This window comes from Bos indicus, chromosome 4 (genome assembly GCF_029378745.1).
Source record: "Bos indicus isolate NIAB-ARS_2022 breed Sahiwal x Tharparkar chromosome 4, NIAB-ARS_B.indTharparkar_mat_pri_1.0, whole genome shotgun sequence".
Taxonomy (NCBI): Eukaryota; Metazoa; Chordata; class Mammalia; order Artiodactyla; family Bovidae; genus Bos; species Bos indicus.
This window is the reverse complement of record NC_091763.1, coordinates 59,823,077-59,847,689: the sequence shown is the minus strand read 5'-3', so window position 1 is coordinate 59,847,689 and position 24,613 is coordinate 59,823,077. Positions and strand designations below refer to the sequence as shown.

Here is a 24,613-nt window from a genome sequence, read left to right as displayed (position 1 = left end):
CACATATAGTCTAGGACCTAGCAGTTCTCTTTCTAGAAATTTGTCATGTGGAAATTATATATCTCGTACACAAAAAATATTTTTGAGGATGTCTAGTACACTATTAGTTAAGAGTGAAAAATCAGTTAAGAGTGAAAAGTCAGTTAAGAGTGAAAAATCAGAAAAATCTAAAGGTCCCCAAATGAGTAGTTGTTAAATAAATTCTAGTTTGGTAATTTGGAATTTTCTTCAGCCATTAAAAATATTTATTAGAATATTTAGTAATATGGAGAAAATATTTATAGCTAAATATTCCAAGAAAGAAGAATATTATAAAATAATGTGTATGCTATGGTTTCATTGGGCTCCCTGGTGTTTCAGACAAGTAGAGAATCTGCCTGCAATGCAGGAGACCTGGGTTCCATCCTTGGATTGGGAAGATCCCTTGGAGGAGTGCATGGCAGCCCACTTCAGTACTCTTGCCATGAACAGAGGAGCCTGGTGGGCTACAGTCCATGGGATTGCAGAGTCAGACACGACTGAGCGATTAAGCACACACACACATATGGTTTCATTAGAGTCTTTATAAAAGCAAAAATAGGGCTACAGAATAAGTTTCGAAAAGTGCCCCAAAATGTTAACAGTGGTTCTTTGGGTGGTAGGAATATGGTTGATTTTTATTTCTTTTATGTGCTTTGCTACATTTTCTAAATTTTATAGTTTTGAAATGAGATTAATAATAAAAATATTTTAAGAGGCATTCTAATGCTCTGATGGTTCAAACTAGGCTAGCAGCACCCCTTAAAGACTAGTTTCTGTCTATGTCCCCTCCCTGAACCAGAGGACTTGGGCATCAGATCTCTGGAGGGCCCTTTCATCAACATGGCCTAATTCTCTGATTTTAAGATAATCATGATTTGTAGATCTCTTGTCATCTCAAGCAACTTTTCAATTGGAGAGGAATTGGAAGCTTTTCACGGTCAGAGCTAATGGTCCATGCCGGTACTGCTGCCCTGTAGAATAATAATGCTTTTAAGGAGAACATTCTCTGCTGTGATGGTTAAGTGTGGGCTTGTTCTCTTCATTTTAGGAGGAGTGGCTCTAATTTAATGCTTCTGAATGATATTGCAGTGAATGGATATTTGTTCTTAGAAGGATCTTTTTAATAGGATCATTGCCTTGGAAGCAATGTTCCCTTGGAAACTGCTTGATGTCTGTCTGGGCAGCAAGAGTATTAGGATTTTTAGAAGTTGGGTGCATGTGAATTCATATTGACATGGCCGAAGACAAAACAAATAAGAGAAATACATTCATATCCTAAAAACTCAAATTAAATTAAAACATGTAACTGTATTTTTCAGAATAAGCAGATAATGAGAAGAAACATTTAATTATTGTAACTCTTTCAAATGTTCACATGGGAAAATACACTAACTAAAATACACAATTCCCAAGTTCACACTAGTTTGCAAATTCTTTCTTAGCCTCTATGCTCTGGGTTATATGAAGAAATTAACATATGTCACTGCAAAGTTGCTTTCTTGGCACCTGAGCCCTTGCATATATGAGGGATGTGGGAAAATAAATTAATATAAAACTATTAACATCTACTGCTTTTATGGGTATTGTGAAAGGAATAAAAGAAAGCTTACATGTATTAGATGGCATAGACAGATTGTATAAGAGATACGAAACATCATTTTGGTTAATGTGTTCAGACCATGATCTATAGCCGATAAACATACCTGTTAAGCATTTAAGGAGATGTTGGAGAACATTTTCTTCATCGTCTTGAATGATCAGTGTGCATATGTTTCAGGGGACAGGCAATGGGGCTTGAGCAGATAAGAAATCAATTCTAGAATATCCTCAGATTGCCCAAATCCCACTCTACCCTAAACGGTAGTATCAAAATTGATGGAGGAGAAGGGGGTCCAATGGTTATGTGAATTTTGAAAAATTCCCACATTCTTGTTTAAAAACCAAGCCGTTTAGCTGTCTATATTTATGAATGAAAATATCAGTGCAGTTAAGTGGCATGATATAAAATTGCCAGGCTAGTTTTTGAGAAAACTGAGATTGATGGATGAAGTATTTTAATTTTTAATATAAAAATTAGAAGAGAGGGGTAGGATAAAAGCCTGAATGGATTGAACAAATAGCTTCTCAAATTGCTTTACATGCTCTGCCCCCATTTCAATCCAATGCTTTACTTGTCACCTATTGATGGATTCAGTCATCATGACTGTTACTGACCCAACTCTGTGTCATAGCTGCCCCTTTGGTAAAGAAATGAGTGATCTTTGAGAAAGTGCTCCCTATGATGTCAAGATGGAAACCTAATTGGAGGGGCTAAAGTATGTGGAAATGAGCAAAAAGAGACAAACAGAGATAGACTATTGTTTCTAGAAGTTATCACTATAGAAGAGTGATAGTGCTAGTTGAGTACTAGAGAAAGAATAAAACCCTCTATGGGGTGTGGCAAAAAAAATTCATGGCTAAAATTGTAGAATCTTTCTATATGAGGTTGATGCTATATATGAAATTACCTTCAGATTTTTGCTACAATAACACTGCATAACAAATGATTCCAAAATCTAGTGGCTTTCAATAACAAGCATATATATCTTTCTAATGGGCTTGTAGGTCATATCTGACTGTGGGCTCTTCTGGGCTTGGCTGGGCTTTGGTGCTGTAGTGGAGTTGACTCTAGATGAAGGCGTGGAAAATTTACCTGTGCTAACAGAAAGGAAGGTGGAATAACTGTAGCCATCCGTCTAGTCAAAGCTATGATTTTTCCAGTAGTCATGTATAGATGTGAGATTTGGACTGTAAAGAAAGCTGAGCACTGAAGAATTGATGCTTTTGAACTGTGGTGTTGGAGAAGACTCTTGAGAGCCCCTTGGAGTGCAAGGAGATCCAACCAGTCCATCCTAAAGGAAATCAGTCTTGGGTATTCATTGAAAGGACTGATGCTGAAGCTGAAACTCCAATACTTTGTCATCTGATGCGAAGAACTGACTCATCGGAAAAGACCCCGATGCTGGTAAAGATTGAAGGCAGGAGGAGAAGGGGACGACAAAGGATGAGATGGTTGGATGGCACCACCAACTGGATGGACATGAGTTTGAGCAAGCTCCGGGAGTTGGTGATGGACAGGGAAGCCTGGCATGCTGCAGTCCACAGGGTTGAAAAGTCAGACACGACTGAGCAACTGAACTGAACTAAACTGTTGATGGAGGTGATGGCAATAGTATCTAGAGCTATTTATCCTTCTCTCAGAGATACAGGAAGCAAAGTTGAGAGTTAAGATGAGAACATGCTGGAATTTTGAGGTGAAAGAAAATGTAATTGAGTGCAGTAGACAAATGCAGTCTATTCACTGGACAGAACTAAAGATCTTTGCAATTAGTGATCATGATTTAAAGATACAGCAAATTGCTTTTCTCCAGCCTCTTGGCTTCATGGGTATCAGGACAGAGCAGGTGGTCAGTTGATTTAAACTATGATTAAAATTTGCCAAGTAAGATTTATGAGATAAGAAGAGCACAAGAGAGTTGAGGGGGAAAAAAGGGAGTTGAGGTTTTGTGCAAAAGAGGAATAATGGATTGTGGATTCTAAACTACATAAGAAGAATATTATCTACATGAATAGGATGTGGGGAAAAGGTCCTTGTTGGGAATGGGATATTAGAGGAAAGAGGTAGAAGGGCAAGAGGTGGTGGTGGGAGAGCAGGGTGCCTGCAGTTGAACTTATGAGGGAATTGCTATTATTGGTAACGAGAAGGTAACTGGGTTAAGTGGCAGACAAGATCATTGGAGATGAGCTCAAATGGACTGGAAGGATCATCAGGGGATCTATTGAAATCACCAAGAACAATGACAAGTAGAGTTCTGGAACTGACAGTGAGTTAGGAGCTTAAGTCTTCAAGGAATGGGGAAGGACCTGGGTCTGTACATAATTTCAACAAGGAGGGGTTGCTGCAACAAGGGTTGATACTCTGATGAGTTGAAGGGAAGCCATAGCACGGAGAAGGCAATGGCACCTCACTCCAGTACTCTTGCCTGGAAAATCCCATGGACGGAAGAGCCTGGTAGGCTGCAGTCCATGGGGTCGCTAAGAGTTGGACACGACTGAGCGACTTCACTTTCACTTTTCCCTTTCATGCATTGGAGAAGGAAATGGCAACCCATTCCAGTGTTCTTGCCTGGAGAATCCCAGGGATGGGGGAGCCTGGTAGGCTACCGTCTATGGGGTCACACAGAGTCAGACATGACTGAAGTGACTTAGCATAGCATAGCATAGCTTGGGGGAGGGCCAGGTCAAGTTGAGTATATTAATGATACAAGGGATTTTGCTGGTGATTGATTGGGGGTTCCTGGGGAATTTGGGTAGGTTGGAGATAAGTTTCTAAAAGGGTAAATCCACAACTATCTGAGAAGAGATGAAGGCATTTCTAGGCAAGGAGTGGGGATAGGCTTTTTGAGGTGATCAACAAATCAGGAATAGGAGGCTGTCTGTCTGAGTTACAAGGCATTGAGACAGTCATAGTTGGTGTAGTGAGGGATCAGAGTTGTTATTACTCATAGAACATCAATTTGGACACCTTTCTCTTCAAGTCAAGGACAGTATGGAAGTGGAAGAAGAGGGGTTTTATCTAGTTCTTATAGAGCTCTGGGGCATGGAATTAGGGTGGTGTGGTGTGTGTGGCTGAAGTAATATCTAATGTTAGAATCATCTCACATAATCAGTTAACCAAGGCTGTGTTTTCAGGGTCTCTAGGTTTAAAACATGGAGCTCTTTTTCCCTCATCATAATGCTTTTTTTTTTTTTCCCCTGATTATGTCATAAAACCTATAGGTCAGTAGCCATGGCAATTGAATTTAAAAAAAAAAAAGCAACAAAAAACAAGTATTGAGAACATGCATACAAGACAGATTATAGGACTAGTTTATCTAATTTAACTGTTAATGTATCCATTCTTTATTTACTGTGTGGGAATATGGTTGGGTATGATACTGTTAGAACTCAAATTTCCTAGAAGATAGAAAATGTACCTAAAATATTTAATATGAAAAGAAAAACTTAGGGCCATCTATCACCTTCTTTCTGTTTCTGTAATCTGGTGAGTTTTCTGTCTTTTTTTTTTTTTTTAAGATAGTCTTCATGGGGTTTTTCATAAGATCCTGCAGAATAATAGGCTTGAAGAAATCAATTTTACATATTTCATGTTGCAAAATCCTCTTTCCTCCAATTCAGAGAGATAAAAAATTGATGAGGTCATTTGGCTGTTTCACAAAAGAAATTTCCTTTATTTTGTTTAACAAATAGAGCATAAATATACTTTATTTTTACAAAGTACACTTTTACAGTTACTTTACTTACAATGGTTAATTTTATGATAGAATTTAAACTTTTTGCCAACTTTAATTTATGATGTTAAAGTGTTACATTTGAGTACTTTGCTTAATTGGCTTCCAGAGAATGACAGACGGGCATGGCTTACGTTAATCAGCTCTGAATCTCTATGGCAAATTTTCTTTTACCTTATTAATTTTATGCTTAGGAGCTGTCAGGAAATAGTATAAATCCCTTTGGGAATCCCACATTTTAGAGAAGCAAAGTGTGGAAAGATAATAAACTATAGCTCCTTGACACTTATGCTCCTCTACGTTGAGATTCTTGAATAATTATACCTTTACTGGTTGAGAAGCACCACTCTACTGTGTTCAAAAATGAAATATATTTCAGGTCATCAACAAGCATCCTTTATTTTGGAGTCTTGGGATAGTGGTTGCAAACACGCCATTCATTTGTTCCTTTGTTTTTCCTGAGGGAAACCACATCAGATTTTGATTTCTTCTGGACATTCAATGGAGACAAAAGTGACCACTAGCAAGAGGATAGAACTAAATGTCTTAGTCCATTTAGGCTGCTATAACCAAATACTGCAGACTAGGTATTTTGTAAACAATAAAAATTTATTTACATGAGGAATTAAAAAAAAAAAAAGAAAGTTGAACTCATAGAAATGTAGAATGGTGGCAGTCAGTGGGCAGGGGTGAGGGAAAGAGAAAGGTTGGTAAAAGGGTACAATCTTTCAGTTAGAAGAGAAATAAAATCTGAGAATCTAACACATAACAGTGACTATAGTTGATAATACTGTATTGTATGGTTTCCCCTGGTAGCTTAGTGGTAAAGGACATGCCTGCCAAAGCAGGAGATGTCAGTTCGATCCCTCATCTGGAAAGATCCCCTGGAGAAGAAAATGGCAACCCACTCTAGTATTCTTGCCTCAGAAATCCCATGGACAGAGAAGCCTGGTGGGCTACAGTCCATGGGATCGCAAAAGAGTTAGACATGACTTAGCAACTAAACAGCTGTATTGTGTAATTGAAATGTGATAAGAGTGGAACTTGTGTTCTCACACACACACACAAAAGATAAGTACGTGCGTGGGGTGATAGATTTAATTCAATGGTGAGGATCATTTTACAAGGTGTATGTATCAAAGCACCATCGTTATACACTTTAAATGTATTACAGTTTTGTCAATTATACCTCAGTAAAGAAGAAAAAGTGAAAAATGTATTAATAGTGGTGATGACTATACCACTATCATTCAATTCTGAATATAAAAATCTAATTGTGCACTGTAAAACGGTGAACTTTATGGCATGCAAATTATATTTCAGGTAAAAAATTTACAGACGAAACAAATATTTATATTTGCTTTATTCAAGGCATTGATGGTACTGGGGATTCATTAGTGAATGAATAAAGAGAGTGGAGCTTGATTCTAATGTGAGAAATTCTGGTGGACTTCATAGTTCAAAGTATTAGCAGGAGGTGGGGTGGGGTGGGGTGGGGTAAGTGTGGGGTGAATGTGTATGTGTGTGTGTGTGTTTCTGTGTCTGTGTGTGTGTTAGTCCCTCAGTCATGTCTGACTCTTTGCGACCCCATGGATTGTAGCCTGCTAGGTTTCTCTGTCCATGGACGTCTCCAGGCAAGAATACTGGAATGGGTTGCCATTTCCTTCTCCAGGGGGGCGTGGGTATGGGAGATGAAAAAGACCTAACAAAATTGTGGGTGGGGGGAAAGGAATCAGGAGAGGAAAATGGAGCTAAAAAACTGGTAAAAAGGATTTTTTCTTGGGAGAAAATACTTTTTTTTTTCTGAAACAGAAAAAACAACAAACAAGCAAAATATAGGCTTAGCGTTTATAAAATTTTTAGGTAAAAGTACAAGAACTTTTTGGTGTTTTTGTTGGGTGGTGTTATATCTGTAAAGAATGATGGAATTTAATTCTTATATTGAATTACTTTTTGTGCAAATAGGAGAAGACATCTGTTTCATAGTCACAGGACTTTAGCACACTTCACCCTTCTAGAGTCTAGGCATTTAGCGCTACGGGCACAGCTGGAAATTTCTACCTGGGTAGCTGTCCTAGGACAAGTCTATCTTTACCACCACAGCAACCGACACACAATTTCCAGCCCTCTATTTGGTCTTATTTTTAGGTTGTAAATGTCTGCAGGAATGACCTCTGCATTTTCAAGTGCCCTGTGTCCATGCTTTTCATAATAGCTGAATAAATATTTGATGCATGATCAAACTTTGTTAACAGCTACTTCATTTCCAGAAGAAGAACGAATGTGAGTTGCCAGGGTATGTATTCTACCTAGTACTTCAGTTAGTAGTGGGATAAGGCAGAGTATTGTACCTTTTATTTAAGCTTATAGTTGCACAGTGCAACCTTGTGATTAAGTGAGGGAGGTAGGTTGGAAGGGAGGCTCCTGGGTGGAAATATCCTAAAAATCCACAAGAGGGAGATATATTGCCATTGAAGTAGAGTGTAGCTAATGAGATACCAATCCCTAACTTTTCAGAGCACAATATTTTATGATATTTCCCTTGTTGAAAATAAGAAAAGGGTAGGCTTTCTCAAGTTTGGCTTTTCAGTTTTCTTTTGGGATGGGAGATTAGATTTAGGAATTCTCAGTTATTTGCAGAGTCTTGGAATATGCATGCTATGTCAAGGTTTATGATGCATCAACAGCTTTGATGAGCACATTTAAAGACTTTAAGGATGTTTTTGACCTGATTGTGGCTCTTTCAAGGATGGATTGCAAAGCTGCCTTTTCTCTACTTCCTCTTTTCATTTCTTTGGTGGTGGCAGTGGGGAGTCAGTGCTGGCCAGAGTGGGTTTTATTTATTTATTTATTTTTAATTTTTAAGAAAAGATTTATTTATTTACTTACTTATTTGTTTCTTTTTGGCTGCCCCAGGTCTTCACTGTTGAGTGTGGGCTTTCTCCAGCTGTGGCCGGGGATTGCTCTCCAGTGGTGGTGCACAGGCTTCTCATCACAGTGGCTGCTGTTGTTGCAGAGTGTGGGCCTTAGGCCACCGGCTTAGTGGTTGTGGCTCCTGGGCTCTCTAGAGTGGGTGTTTAATAGTTGTGGCGCGTGGGCTTAGTTGCTCTGCAGCACATGGGATCTTCCTGGATCAGGGATCGATCCTGTGTCCTCTGCATTGACAGGTGGATTCTTAACCACTAGACCACCAGGGGAGTCCCCAGATTGGGTTTTACCTTCTTACTGAGAAGTGCCCTCATGACTCTCACTGTCTCCTTTGGGCAAGATGTCTCAGCAGAATGAATCATTTTGGTTTTCAGTGGCCTTTACCTACCAAGAGGCAGAGCTGAGCTCTAGGTAGCTATAGAAGAGGAATGAAAGGAAACTTTATTTTAAATAGCATGTATCTGTACTTTGAAATTCATACTGTTTGCCTGACCTCCTCATGTTTATGTGGTCAATGGGGCAGAAACCCTTTATTTCAAAAGAATTTTTGCAACATATTACTAGGTTACTTACAAGTTTTATTTGCTGTCTTTTAAGGAAAAAATTTTTTTTTAATTTTAAAATGATATAGGCTAATGATACTGTTAGTGTTTGCCTCTCCTGAAGACTCCCTAATTCTTAAACCTATTTCTTCCTTTATCTTCCCATTTCCTTTTATAGCTTCTTATTCTCAATATTCTTTGAGTGGTCTTTTCCTTCCTCCCACATCATTGCTGTCCAGGGTTAGGTCTGTGGTCAGCCTCTTTAATGACTGCTCTGTTGGGTACAGGTTGAGAGCAGAAGCTGGGTTCATATTCCCGCTCCAGCACTGTGTGTGGCCTTGGGCAAGTTGCTTAAATCATATGAGTCTTGGCTCACAAACCACAAAATAGGGATAATGATAAAACCAACTTCACTGGATTTATGTGAGAATGAGATCGGTTAATACATATAAAGGGCTTAGAACAGGGTCAGGCACATCAGAAACACTCACGGTTGGCCATTATTATTGCTTTTGTTTATTATTGTTTACTGTTAATCTCATCCACCAGAGACTCTCCTTGCAGGAGCTCATACACCCAAAATCTCAAGCATTCCCTTTATATCTTTTATGAGCTCTAGACACATTTCCTAGCACTTTCTGGACAGTTTTGCAGGGGCTGCCCACAGGGTATCTCAAACAACATGCTTAGAAGTGAACTCATCATCTATCACTCACCACTCCTTGCAAACCTGCTTCCTCTATTCCCTCCTTTAGTCAACAGGTCATTTCTTATCTCATAGCTGAAGCCACGAAACAATGAGTTATCCTTGCTGTCAATCCTTTACCTCCAACTCATTGGATTACCAAGTTATGTCAATGGCCCTGTTTAAACTGCTGGGCATACACACTGAGGAAACCAGAAAGGAAAGAGACACATGTACCCCAATGTTCATCGCAGCACTGTTTATAATAGCCAGGACATGGAAGCAACCTAGATGTCCATCAGCAGATAAATGGATAAGAAAGCTGTGGTACATATACACAATGGAGTATTACTCAGCCATTAAAAAGAATACATTTGAATCAGTTCTAATGAGGTGGATGAAACTGGAGCCTATTATACAGAGTGAAGTAAGCCAGAAGGAAAAACACCAATACAGTATACTAACGCATATATATGGAATTTAGAAAGATGGTAACGATAACCCTGTATACGAGACAGCAAAAGAGACACTGACGTATAGAACAGTCTTATGGACTTTGTGGGAGAGGGAGAGGGTGGGAAGATTTGGGAGAATGGCATTGAAACATGTAAAATATCATGTATGAAACGAGATGCCAGTCCAGGTTCAATGCACGATACTGGATGCTTGGGGCTGGTGCACTGGGACGACCCAGAGGGATGGTATGGGGAGGGAGGAGGGAGGAGGGTTCAGGATGGGGAACACATGTATACCTGTGGTGGATTCATTTTGATATTTGGCAAAACTAATACAATTATGTAAAGTTTAAAAATAAAATAAAATTAATTAAAAAAAAAAAACAAAAAAACTTCATCCACACTCAAGCCCTTTATTACTATAGGGACCTTGAACCCATCTCTTTGCCCTTACTCATACTACTTTGTTCTTCCCACTTCATCCAGAATGGTATTTCACAAATAAAAATCTGATCCCCTACTTCCTCAGATTAAAACTTTCCATGTTTTTCCTAGCTTTCAATGTTATATATAGTCTGACTCACAAGATCTTTCATTTCCTGGCCCTTGCTTGGCTCACTGTGCTGAGCTATTGCTTCTCTTTGTCACACAGAAAATGTTTGCATTTTGTCCTGGGAACATAAAGAAGAAACCTCATTAACCATGCAGCGGAGAAGGATTAGTATCTAAATACCTGTGTTTAATAGAGATGCTAGCATTTAGTAAGTATTAAATATATGTCAATATTTTTTATAAATAAAATCTGGACTCTATGAATGGGAGTGCTTTCTTGCTCATGACTTTAAAACTGTCCTCAATGTGTTGATTGGAATCAGCATGTTCCTCAGCATAATTAAAATGTGAGAAATGTTTCTAGCACATCAGTAATATAGACACTTTCAAATAATGTCTGAGGAAATGCAAACTCAAACTTACAAATAGCCTTTTACATAAACACCACTCAGAGGTGCATTTTCTCCTTAATGCATGTATATAGCTTCCATTAACGTCCTTTGCCTTGGTGTTTAGCTTTTATTTTTATGTTTGTTGTATAAATCTGAGTCTTGACACTTTAATGGAAAGATCTCGGTTTGTGATGACATCATATCAAATGTAAAATAGAGATGGTTGCATTGTTTGGAAAACTTTCATCTGGGAATGTTTATCTATAAACTTGAAGAAAAATTATTTTAAGCCAGTGACAGTCTGCTTCTCAAAGGAACCTCCTCCAGTTCATAGATCCTGCATGCTGCCTTCACCCCTCCAAATTATATTTCCAGATAACTTCTTGTGGGTAGCTATAGAGAAAATGGCTTATTATTGCCCAATTCCGCTGAAAAGGCCAAGGGCTCAGTTGGAGAGAAAGGCAAGAATACTGTATGACTTCTAGAGGAAGGGGCTGATGTGCTGCAGGGAAGGAGTGAGAAATGGGTCAGGGGAAGGACTGGACTAGTTAATTTTATTATTATTATTGGTGTAATGTTTGGCATATAGTTGGTATTTGAGAAACCAGTTTGGTGAGACTTTGTTTCACATCCTGTAATCTAAACCTTTTCATACTAACTTCAGGCAAGTTAGAGGTTTGAATATGACAGAGTTTCCTGGATTTCCTTATGTTCTGAGATTCTGAAAAATTGGAGGTGGGCATAAATCTGGAGTCTTCTCTCAGTTCTCTTTTAGGGCTCCTTGAGAAAGGATGTGGCTATTGGATCCTGCTTGTCATAAATGGAAGTCTGGAACCCTGCAGTCTCCCTAAGTTGTCTTCACTCACTTCCCACCCCACCTATCTATAGTATTTAGCAACTGCCCCGATGATTGATGTGTGGCTTTGACCTTCATGCTGAATTGTGACCATGACTTTTTATTCTAGTACTTTGTTCGCTGGATCAGACAAAGGCTGAGAGTTTTTTTATCCCAGGATAATACCGCTTGAACTTCAGTGGCTACTTCAAGGATCGTAGAATATTGAGCTGAAATTTAGATCATTGTCCCCTTATTAGTGAGGAGGACACAGGCTCACAGATGGGAAGTTCCTTGCTCGAGATGGGTTTAGTAACAGAGCTAGTCTGGGAGCTCATTTACCTGATTTCCAGCACAGACTTTTCCTGCCTTGCTCCATTCCATGTATTTCTCATTCTCTCTCTCTTTCTTCCATTTCTTCTTCCTTTCTCCCTTCTATTTTATTTTTGTCATGTGGGAACACTTTCACAGCATAGAAGACAATATTTTTTATATCATAAAAGTCCTAACAAGCATCTCTTAAATGACCACCTGATATTATTCAAAGGCGTAATAAGATGGAGTTTATTTTTTGAGTGTTTTATTCACTATTTCTTGTGTGCTTGGTTGTGTTCGACTCTTTGCAACCCTTTGGACTGTAGCCCACCAGGCTTCTCTGTTCATGGGATTTTTCAGGCAAGAATACTGGGGTGGATAGCCATTTCCTCCTCCAGAGGATCTTCCTGCCCCAGGGATTGAACCTGGGTCTTCTGAGTGTCTCCTGTATTGCAGGTGGATTCTTTACCACTCAGCCACTGGGGAAGCCTTTATTCACTATTGTGTGTGTATGTGTGCGCTCAGTCGCAGCTTTCTCGATATCAGAGAACTGAGTCCTGACAGTTTTGCTTTCAGACTGCTCTGTCAGTGATGTTGGTTTGTTCTCCTTTTTGGTTCATTTTTTTGTAGCTGATGCTCTGGTAAGGGCAACTCATCGCTTTGTTCTTAGTTCAGCCTGCTCTCTCGTGTCACTTAATATCACTGTGACACTTCTTTCTGCTGACAGTTAGACATTAACATCAGTAATTACTTTTCCTTTTAATTTAAAAATGTTCCAAGCATACAAGAGATAGTAATAGAAATCTATATTTTCCACCATCCAGATTTAGTTCATATTAACATTTTGCCATAACTTCTTCAGATACTTTTAATGAAATACAACATTCCAGATAACATCAGAAAGCTCCTTAACCCCCAAATCTTCTCAGGAATAAATATTGTTAATGTGCGCCTACTTCTTTATATTATGTCTCCAAAAACATTGTGTTTTTAATAATTTACATGAATAGAATCACTGTGTATGTGCTTTTTTGCAACTTTTCTTTTTTACTCAAAATTAGTTTCTTTAGATATATTCATACAGATACAGCAGTTTGTTTTTATGGATCCTGTTATGTATATTTATGAAAAGCATCATAATTCACCTATCTTTTCCACTGTTCCTAGATATTAAAACTACATTTAATTTTTTCTACTATAAACCATTCTGCAGTGAACATCTTTGTCTATATTTTTTATGGGGTATTTGTGGGAGAGACTGTCTGGTATCCACTTAAGAATGAAAATTTTGGTTTGTAGCTTATATTTAATTTTGCTAAATGTGCTGAATTAATCCCCCAAGTGGCTTTCCAGCTGTCACTCTTCCCAACAGTCCATAAGAGTTCACATTTCCCTACATCCTCTGTTGCAGTAACTGAATACTGTTCTCCGATAACTTCCTGGTCTCTGCCTTCTAAGGCATATAGTGGCCTCATACTCTCCCACACCCTTTGAAATTAGGCAGAGCCAGGAGATTGTTTCAGGCAATAAAATGTGAGCAGAGCCATAAGGGCCAGTGAGGCATTCATCACATTTTCTGGACTCTGCCTCAGTGAACTCTAATGATCCACATGGTGAGTACTTCTTTGTACTGGGTTGCAGTGAGAATAACATGGAATATAAAGTCTCCAGTTGACTGAACAGTAAACGTTAACTATGAACTATAAGCAAATCATTGATGTTTTATATCAGAGATTGGAAAACCATATCCTGTTGGCCAAGTCTGACCCACTGCCCGTTTCCATAAAGTTTTATTGGAACACAGTCATGCCCCTGTATGTATACCTCATCTAGACAGAGTTGAAGAGTTTAGACAGAAACCAGATGAAATTCACACATAAAATTCCATAATTTTTGTTAACTGTATAGAGTTTGCAATCATCACTAAAATCCAGGTTAGAGCAATTTCATCATCTCCAAAAGTTTTCTCGTGCCCATTTGTAATCAATCCTTAACTCCCATTCTTAGACCCAGACAACCACTAAACTGCTTTCTGTCTGCATGAATTTTTCCTTTCTGGACATTTTGTACTTTTGGAATCATGCAAGTCGAAATGGAATCATGTAATCTTTTGCATTTGTCTTGTTGCACTTAGGATAATGTTTTTTGAGATTCATCCTTGTTTTAGAACAAATCAATGGGTTTGTTCCTCTTCATTGCTGAATAGTATTCCATTATATGGTAATTTTACATTTTGTTTATCCATCCACAAGCTGATGGAAATTTGATTTGTTTATACTTTGGCTATTATCAATGTTGTTATAAACATTCATGCATATGTCTTTATAGGGACATATATTTTAAATGGGTGAATTTCTGGGATTGGAATTCCTGCATAAGATGGCAAGTTTACATTTCACTCTTAAAAAAAACTGCAAAACTGTTTTCCAAAGTACCTGTGCCATTTCACATTTGCACCAACCATATATGAGAATTCCAGTTTTTCCACATCCTCACCAACATTTGATGTTATCTGTCTTTTTGATTATAGCCATTCATGTGGGTGCACAATAGTATCTCATTGTGATTTTAATTTTCATTTCACTAATTACTAATGATGTTGAGCAATTTTTCATGTGACTTTTAACCATTCACATATTTTATTTATGAAATACCTATTCAAATATTTTGTCATTTAAAAATTAGGTTGTTTTTTCTTATTATTTAATTAAAAGATCTTTATGTGTATTCTGAGTACAAGTCATTTACTAGATGTATGATTTGCAAATAATTTCTCCTGGTCTGTGTCTCTTTATTTTTTTTAATAATGTTTTTTGAAATGTGAAAGACTTTAATTTTGATCAAGTCGAGCTTATAATTTTTCTCTTTTATAGATCATGTTTTTGGTGTTGCTTCTAAGAACTATTTGCTCAACTCAAGGTCATGACAAATATCTTCTATATTTTCTTTTAAAAATTGCAAAATTTTAGCTTTTACATTAAGGGCTATGATCCATTTTGAGTTAATGTGTGTGTATGGCAACCCTAGTGGCTCTTACTTCATACCTTTTGGAGTGACTAGTGGAGGGGAAGGGAGTATCAGGGGTGAAAAACTGGTGCCTTAGAGTTTTATTTAAAAGAAAAAAGGAGGCCAGTCAGAAGCCAGAGAACTTTTTCCCCAACTTTCCAAATATGAAAATATGAAAGATTTAAAGTAGGAAAATATATTCCTTCTGTGAAAAATACATTTTAAAACATTATCAGTGTTTATATTGCAAGCAAGAAATGAGAGCTTATTCCTCTTATGTGCATAAAGTTGTGGATGTTTGAAAAGAAACTAATTGAAGCTTATGCAACCTTATCTTTCCTTCCTGTTTTACGGACTTCAAGAGCATTAGGCAATTCCAGAGAGACTTAAGTTTTCTTCAAAGATTTCAGGACATAACTCAACTCAGCAAGGAACACTTTGATAATTCTTTCATAAAATGAGGGGAACACGAAATGTCTTTGAGTAGGACTAACAGCGTTCTCTGTAGAGATTTAATTGTACACGTGGAGATAAGCTTGCTTTTCTTTCTAGCTGCGGCAACCTGGGAGCAGAGTGGGAAGTTACACTGCGCTTACTTAGCTGCAGAATTATGCAGTTATGAGTCAGCATTTCCCCCACTGTCCCTACCACAACCCAAAGGGGCAGGCATCAGGGTCAAAGTAACAATAGCAACATCCAGAGATCCTCATAATCTCCCTCCACCAGGAAAATGCTCTATCTTCCACTCTCCGCACGTTGCTTTCCTGCTGGGCAGAGTCCCTGGTCCTGGCCCCACCTTCCATGAAATTTTCCTGTGTTTAGTGTTGCTCTGCTAGCCAGAGTGGATTTCATGGTCAAGGGCTGTCTTGTAGGCTCCTCCACAAACCCACAGGCCTTGGATTCAAACAGTCCAGCAGACTTGGCTTGAATCCTGGATTTCCTAATGGCTCCCGGTGGCTCAGATGGTAAAGAATCTAGCTGCAATGTGGGAGACCCTGGTTCTATCCCTGGGTTGGGAAGATCCCCTGGAGAAGGAAATGGCAATTCATTCCAGTATTCTTGTCTGGAGAATTACATGGATGGAGGAGCTTTGTGGGCTACAGTTCGTGGGGTCACAAAGAGTTGGACATGACTGAGTGACTAACACACAGCATGACTGTGGACAAATCATTTGCCTTTTTCTTTGGCTGCACAGCATGGCAACTGAGATCTTAGTTTCCTGTCCAGGCCTCCTGCAGCGGAAGCACAGAGTCTTAACGACTTGGACCACCCAGGAAATACCCATTTGCCCTCTTTGAGCTTCAATTTCCTCTTCTTTAAACAGGAAATAGTAACACCCAATCTTCAGGATGTCTATGTGGATTAGAGATAATGGGAAGCACCTAACACACTGCCTAGCTTGATATAACATTTCTTAGCATCACTCATCTTTTTGAGTATGTACCTGAAATGGTAGCCCCCCTCAAAATCCAAAACAAAACAAAGAACTAGTGGCAGTATTTCAAGTACATTTTCTCTCTCTTCCCCCTTTCCTTTTCCTCCTTTCTTCCTCCTCCTCTCCCTTACCTGTGACAAATGTCATCAGTGTTGCAGATGTTTCGATGAAGACCTATGTGCTCTGAGTCTGAGCCACTGTCATTGTCACAAAAATCTCTCCTTGTTGGCTAGCCATTATTGTCACCAACTCTACCATCCTGTGAGCCTAGAGAGGGAGTTTACCTATCAGAACTAGCAATACCTTTCATTTCAGGGTAGTGTTGGCTGAAATGTTGCCAGGGTTGTAAGGGATAAGACTTTAGAGCACAGTTTGGGAGAATTCAACGTATCAACCCCCTAGATATGGCCTCTTTGCTGCTGCTGCAAATCCCAGTTCAAGCCACTATCATGTCTCTCCTGGCCAGGAGTCTCCTTACTGCTGTTTCTGCTACTACGTTTGAACTCTATAATGTATACTATATTTTGCAGCCAGAGAGATCTTAAAACATAAATCACAGCATGCATTATCCTACATAAAACCCTCTAATTGCTTCCCACTGCTCTTAACATAAAGTCCAAACATAAAGTCCAAACTCTGTCATGCTTTTACAGAGTCCTATATACCTGGCCACACTAAAGTCTCTGCCATCATCCACCACTTATATTTGCTGTGCTCTAGCCACACTGAATATCTTTTTGTTCTTTAGCCAAGTTAAAATTAGTATTTTCACATGTGCCATTTCCTTTGCCTAGAATCCTCTTACCCCATGTCTTTCATGGCTATCTTTTTTTCTTTTATTTAGATTAAGCTCAAATGCCGTGTCTGCAGAGAGGCCTTTCCTGAATGCCTGATCTAAAGAGGTGTCTCCAATCCCCTAGTCTTTTGCTATTGCACTATCAATGTTTTAGTCATGAATTTATGCTTGTATTTGTTTTTTGTTTGGTGTTGGTCTCCCCTAACTAGTATGTTAGATCCAGGAAAAAGAGACCTTCTCTGTCTTCTTCACCCCTTTGTCATCAGTGTATAGAACACCGCCTGAGATGTAAAGGACTCAATAAACATTTGTTAAGTGAATAAACAGATATCCATCCAGAAACAATTTCTCCCCTTCAGAAAGAACTTCTGACCACTTCCAACTGCTCAAATGTTTTGCTCCATGATTTCTCGCTCTTGCCTTTGAGGAACATCCCTTCGCCCTCCGCTGGAGAGGAGTTCCTAGTGGAGGGTGGTCTCATTCTTTTGAAATCTAGGTAAGGTCCCTCCTGTCCATAGTCTGAATTCTTTTAAATAGTGACAGTCTGGTGTTCGATGAATTTGGATGTCAAAGACAGAATGTTGAGCTGTGGAAATCAGTTGGGTTAGTCAAGAACACATAGCTAAGGCATGGAGGAAAACCAGGTATTGGGATTTTGACTGGTGGGAAGCTTTGCTCAAGAAACCATGCTGTGAGATGGCCCAGGGAGAGTGGTATAGATGAATTCTAGATTGGGACTATGGATTCCTGAGGCCATTTCTTATGGAAGCAGAGCATGTATTTAATGTCGCCCATCTAGATTTGTTTAAGGAATTCTAATGCTGTTTATAGAGTCCAAGACTCCTTTGGAGGACCTACCTCAGTCAAGTTTTTCATGATCACTTTGTATCTTCCTTTCTGAGGAAGGCTGCTGTAATCCTTCCCACAGTTATAGCTTTACTGTTCTCTAAAGTACTGTCCAAATATTATGGCCTTGGAACAATGGAGAAATGAGATATTTTATAATCAGATTTTCAAGAGAGAGCCTTGGACTCAGTTTTCAGGCACACAATCTTTTGGTCCAACCATTGCTTGTTTGTGAGACATCTTTGCCTGCCATCTATAGGATGTAATTATTTGATGCAATACACAGAGATGTCCCTTAAGAAAATGCAGTACATATAAATCTGAGCTAGGTGAACTCTAATATATACATTAGAGGTAGCTATATCACAAAACAGTAAATAGCAGATACCACTGATGATTCAAAATAATATTTAATTTAAAGCAATAAGATCATCCCACACATTTATGGCATAAAATAAAGAACATGTATTAAAAAAAAAAAGCCATCATTTCTCCTCAAATATTCATAGGCTTTTCTCAACTTTGCCATATATAGAGAGTATAAATTTTGGTTGGAGTCATTGTTTGGCAAAGCCATTGTTTGTTCAAGACAGCAGTAGAGACATCAATTTCCCTCAATTTTCACATTGAAAGGTATCACCCGGAAGTCACGACTCCCCAGAACTACCTTCTCTGCACGAGGCATTGTCGTTTGTGCTTGCTATAACCGTGGTAGGTGCTATTATGCCTGTCCATGGGGAAACAGACAGAATAGCTGATTTCTTACAAATGTGGCTGAGGCTTCATAAATCAAGTCTTGCTTTTTGAATAACAGTCATACCTCTTATTTCAAATCAAAAGCCCAGCAGGTTTTTAACTTCACCAATTTTCTTGGTGAGAAGGAAGCTAAACAATAATGTGTCCGTAAAAGTATGAGCAAGAACTGTTACCCTAGAGTTTTGCAGAAATGGAAAGATGCAAGAACACTGAATTTTTTTGTTGTTGTTTTGTTTTTGACATGTTGGGAAAGTCTGTAGACAATTTTGGGTGTGAAAAAAATTGACTAAGAAGTGTAAATGTGCTCTGCTGTTCTGGCCTCAGAAACATGTTTGTACTTCATTTTAACCTCTCTTTCCTCTATTTTATAATGACTTTGTTTTCTGACTATAACCTGGCTGGAATTCTCCAGGCATGACTGTATTAGAATTAGATTAGTAAAAAAGAAAATTACACCAAGAAAAAACTAAAATAAAGTGTCATTAGTTGTTATTAATATTCTAATAGTTACTTATATTCATTCAAATGAAAATTCATATAGGATTTGAAAATGACCATGGAGGAGAAAGATTGTTTTTATAATGAAGAAAATATCCACTTAAACCCACTCCAGCATTCTTGCCTGGGAAATCCCATGGACAGAGGAACTTGGCAGGCTACAGTCCATGGGGTTATAAAAGAGTCGGACATAACTTAGCAACCAAACAACAACAAAACCTCCCAAATTTCCTAAATAATTGATAGAAATTTAACCATGTATTTTCCCTGAAGTAATAGGTTGACAAAGTGTTTCAGTTGATATATCTTGTCATATCCCACAGAGGTCTGTAAAAAATGTTGAAGAATTCTGGAAACCTTCTGGAATCATTAGTGTTTTTTTGTTTGTTTGTTTTTGTTTTTTTAACTCCTGCTAAGTCGCTTCAGTCGTGTCCGACTCTGTGCGACCCCATAGACGGCAGCCCACCAGGCTCCCCTGTCCCTGGGATTCTCCAGGCAAGAACACTGGAGTGGGTTGCCATTTCCTTCTCCAGTGCATGAAAGGGAAAAGCGAAAGTGAAGTCGCTCAGTCATGTCCGACTCTTCGCGATCCCATGGACTGCAGCCTACCAGGCTCCTCCGTCCATGGGAGTTGCCAGGCAAGAGTACCGGAGTGGGGTGCCATTGCTAGTGTTTATTAATGTGCATTTACAAATTAGAAAAAATTGATCTCTTCCTTGGGATCAACCTACTACAACTGTTTAAAAGCAGTGGATCCATATACTCTGAGGATTAGAAATAGCAGGTGTTGGAAAAAGAGGGAGAAGTTGTTTTTTTAAACATATTATTTGTTTACTTATTTCCGTACTGGGTCTTCATTGCCGTGTGTGGGCTTTCTCCTGTTGTGGTGACTTCTCCCGTTGCAGAGCTCAGGCTCTTGAGTGTTGACTCAGTAGTTGTGGCACACAGGCTTAGTTGCCCTGTGGCACATGGGATCTTCCTAGACTAGGGATTGAACCCATGTCGCCTGTATTGGCAGGCAGACTGTTAACCACTCTGAGCTACCAGGGAAGTCACGAGAGGGAGTAGTTTTAAGATTATTTATTTTTTATCTGCTGCCCATTAGAATTAACTGGGCAGTTAATAAATCTCAATGTTAAGCCCATGTGCGTGCTCAGTCACTTCAGTCGTGCCAGACTCTTTGTGTCCCTTTGGATGTAGCCCACCAGGCTCCTCTGTCCATGGGATTCTCCAGGCAAGAATACTGAAGTCAGGTGTCATGCCCTCTCCAGGGGATCTTCCCAACCAGGGACTGAACCCTCTTCTCTTATGTCTCCTGCCTTACCAGGCATGTTCTTTACTACTAGCACAAGCTGGAAAGCCCCAAGGCCACACCTCAGACCAATTAAATCAGAACCTAAATAGATGCAAATCAAGGTAATTCCAGTGTGCAGTCAAAGTTGACAACCACTGCTTTGAGAGACTCTTCATTTAAACAGCCCACTTGAATTCTCCCTTCTTTGAATTCTTTTTGCTTAACCTATTTTCACATGCCTTTTTTTTTTTTTTAACTTGAAAAATATGCTGCCTGTGGTCATGAGGTGTGTCTTAAAGGAATTTTATGTATAATTATTTAAACCACCTCTGATATAAATAAATACTTTCAATAATTACTGGGCTGCAGTCTAACATATTTATAATGAATCATTTTTTCTCCTCCTAGATTGCTTAAATATGTTTCAAAATTGTTAAGATACAATCCAGATGCCTTATAATCTAGTAATCCTAATCTGTCATCTTTGGCACAGAGTATATGGGAGAATATGTATCTGTGTGTGTGCATGAACGAATATACACATAAGTTAAATTCTGCTGAAATGCCAAAAAAGAAAGAAAAGGAAGTCGCTCAGTCGTGTCCGACTCTCTGCGACCTCATAGACTGTAGCCTACCGGGCTCCTCCGTCCATGGGATTTTCCAGGCAAGAATACTGGAGTGGGTTGCCATTTCCTTTTCCAGGGGATCTTCCCGACCCAGGGATTGAACCCGGGGCTCCAATATTGTAGGCAGACGCCTTACCATCTGAGCCACAAAGGGAAGCCACAAGGGAAATGCCAAAGCAGCATATTAAATAGTAGAGGGAAAGCTGGTTTAATTATCCTGTATTACTGACAGCCACTTTTCCTGATCTTATTTTTTTCTACTCAGTACAATAAGAGGCTTATGTTTTTATTAAAATGAATAAATATGCATCATCAGTATATCTTTTAATTCCTAGGATATCTTAGATGAGTTAGGTTGGTGATTTAACTATATAGTATGCCATTATATCCAAATTTGAAAACAAAGATTATGACATCCATATTTCATATATGGACCAGATAAGACTCTAGACTCTTAATGAAAATATCTGTCTCTAGATTTCAGCTGAGCTCAAATGAGTTCAAATGGTGATGTGACCTACCTCTCTCTTGATTAGTGTAAAAGGAAAAGTTGAACAAACCTTTTTGAAAGAATCTCCCACTTTCACACTTTGCTCTGAATACAGAATCAAGCTTTTAAGTGTATAAGTACAATGATATTTAAAAATCTTAACAGTTAACCAGGGCATTGAGTGAGTAAATGCAGCTCAACCTAGTGGTTCCTCTACTCAACTTTGTTTTCATTTTTCTTTCTTTTTTCTCCTTTAGCATGATTCATGGTGAATCATAGTTATTTGAAAAACTACAGGATTAACAATTTATGATTTTCATTATATAAGCTGGGGGTATTTATCATTTTTATGATATGGGAACCCTAATAAAATATTTCTGCCTTATTGACTATGCCAAAGCCTTTGACTGTGTGGATCACAATAAACCGTGGAAAATTCTGAAAGAGATGGGAATACCAGACCACCTGACCTGCCTCTTGAGAAACCTGGAAGCAACGGTTAGAATTGGACATGGAACAACAGACTGGTTCCAAATAGGAAAAAGAGTATATCAAGGCTGTATATTGTCACTGTGCTTATTTAACTTATATGCAGAGTACATCATGAGAAATGCCATGCCGGATAAAGCACAAGCTGGAATCAAGATTGCCGGGAGAAATATCAATAAACTCAAATATGCAGATGAAACCACTCTATGGCAGAAAGTGAAGAAGAATTAAAGAGCCTCTTGATGAAAGTGAAAGAGGTGAGTGAAAACATTGGCTTAAAGCTCAACATTCAGAAAACGAAGATCATGGCATCTGGTCCCATCACTTCATGGGAAATAGATGGGGAAACAGTGGAAACAGTGGCTGACTTTATTTTTGCGGGCTCCAAAATCACTGCAGATGGTGATTGCAGCCATGAAATTAAAAGACGCTTATTCCTTGGAAGGAAAGTTATGACCAACCTAGATAGCATATTAAAAAGCAGAGACATTACTTTGTCAACAAAGATCCATCTAGTCAAGGCTACAGTTTTTCCAGTGGTCATGTATGGATGTGAGAGCTGGACTATAAAGAAAGCTGAGTGCCGAAAAATTGATGCTTCTGAACTGTGGTGTTGGAGAAGACACTTGAGAGTCCCTTGGACTACAAGGAGATCCAACCAGTCCATCCTAGAGGAGATCAATCCTGGGTGTTCATTGGAAGGACTGATGTTGAAGTAGAAACTCTAATACTTTGGCCACCTGATGTAAAGAGCTGGCTCATTGGAAAAGACCCTGATGCTGGGAAAGATTGAGGGCAGGAGGAGAAGGGGACGACAGAGGATGAGATGGTTGGATGGCATCACTGACTCAGTGGACATGGGTTTGGGTGGACTCCGGGAGTTGGTGATGGACAGGGAGGCCTGGCCTGCTGAGGTTCATGGGGTCGCAAGGAGTCAGACATGACTGAGCGACTGAACTGAACTGAACTGAATAAAATATCCAATTAAGATTTTTCAAAATTAATTAACTGGAAGATTCTATTGTTCTTCCTTGTAAAGTTTTGTCTGAGAAGCTGGCACTTCTCAATTTTCTACCTACCATGACTTAATTGCTATAAAATAATGTCAGAGCCTACTTTTAAGGAATGAAGAGGTTAAAGAGCTTTTTTTTTTAAATTTAAATTTATTTATTTTAATTGGAGGCTAATTACTTTACAATATTGTATTGGTTTGCCATACATCAACATAAATCTGCCATGGGTGTACATATGTTCCCCATCTTGAACCCCCCTCCCACCTCCCTCCCCATACCATCCCTCTGGGTCATCCCAGTGCACCAGCCCCAAGCATCCTGTATCCTGCATTGAACCTGGACTGGCAATTCATTTCATATATGATATTATACATGTTTCAATGCCATTCTCCCAAATCATCCCACCCTCACCCTCTCCCACAGAGTCCAAAAGACTGTTCTATACATCTGTGTCTCTTTTGCTGTCTCGCATATAGGGTTATTGTTACTATCTTTCTAAATTCCATATAAATGCATTAGTATACTGTATTGGGAGGGATTGGGGGAAAGAGGAGAAGGGGATGACAGAGGATGAGATGGCTGGATGGCATCACTGACTCAATGGACGTGCGTCTGGGTGAACTCTGGGAGTTGGTGATGGACAGGGAGGCCTGGCATGCTGTAATTCATGGAGTCGCAAAGAGTTGGACACGACTGAGTGACTGATCTGATCTGATCTGTAATGGTGTTTTTCTTTCTGGCTTACTTCACTCTGTATAATAGGCTCCAGTTTCATCCACCTCATTAGAACTGATTCAAATGCATTCTTTTTAATGGCTGAGTAATACTCCATTGTGTACATGTACCACAGCTTTCTTATCCATTCATCTGCTGATGGACATCTAGATTGCTTCCATGTCCTGTCTATTCTAAACAGTGCTGCGATGAACATTGGGGTACACGTGTCTCTTTCAATTCTGGTTTCCTCAGTGTGTATGCCCAGCAGTGGGATTGCTGGGTCGTATGGCAGTTCTATTTCCAGTTTTTTAAGGAATCTCCACACTGTTCTCCATGTGGCTGTACTAGTTTGCATTCCCACCAACAGTGTAAGAGGGTTCCCTTTTCTCTACATCCTCTCCAGCATTTATTGCTTGTAGACTTTTGGATCGCAGCCATTCTGACTGGCATGAGATGGTACTCATTGTGGTTTTGATTTGCATTTCTCTGATAATGAGTGACGTTGAGCATCTTTTCATGTGTTTGTTAGCCATCTGTATGTCTTCTTTGGAGAAATGTCTATTTAGTTCTTTGGCCCATTTTTTGATTGGGT

At 39.1% G+C, this 24,613-nt stretch overlaps 1 long non-coding RNA gene across 1 annotated transcript in view; it reads left to right on the top strand.

The window, feature by feature from the left end:
* LOC139182718 (uncharacterized) overlaps window positions 1-24,233 on the top strand; it is a 51,479-nt gene extending 27,246 nt beyond the window's left edge. The window contains exons 3-4 of the long non-coding RNA XR_011566249.1: window positions 17,341-17,398; window positions 22,398-24,233. This is a non-coding gene — a long non-coding RNA (uncharacterized lncRNA). The remainder of the gene's footprint in view (window positions 1-17,340; window positions 17,399-22,397) is intronic.
* The last annotated feature ends 380 nt before the right edge of the window (window positions 24,234-24,613 follow it).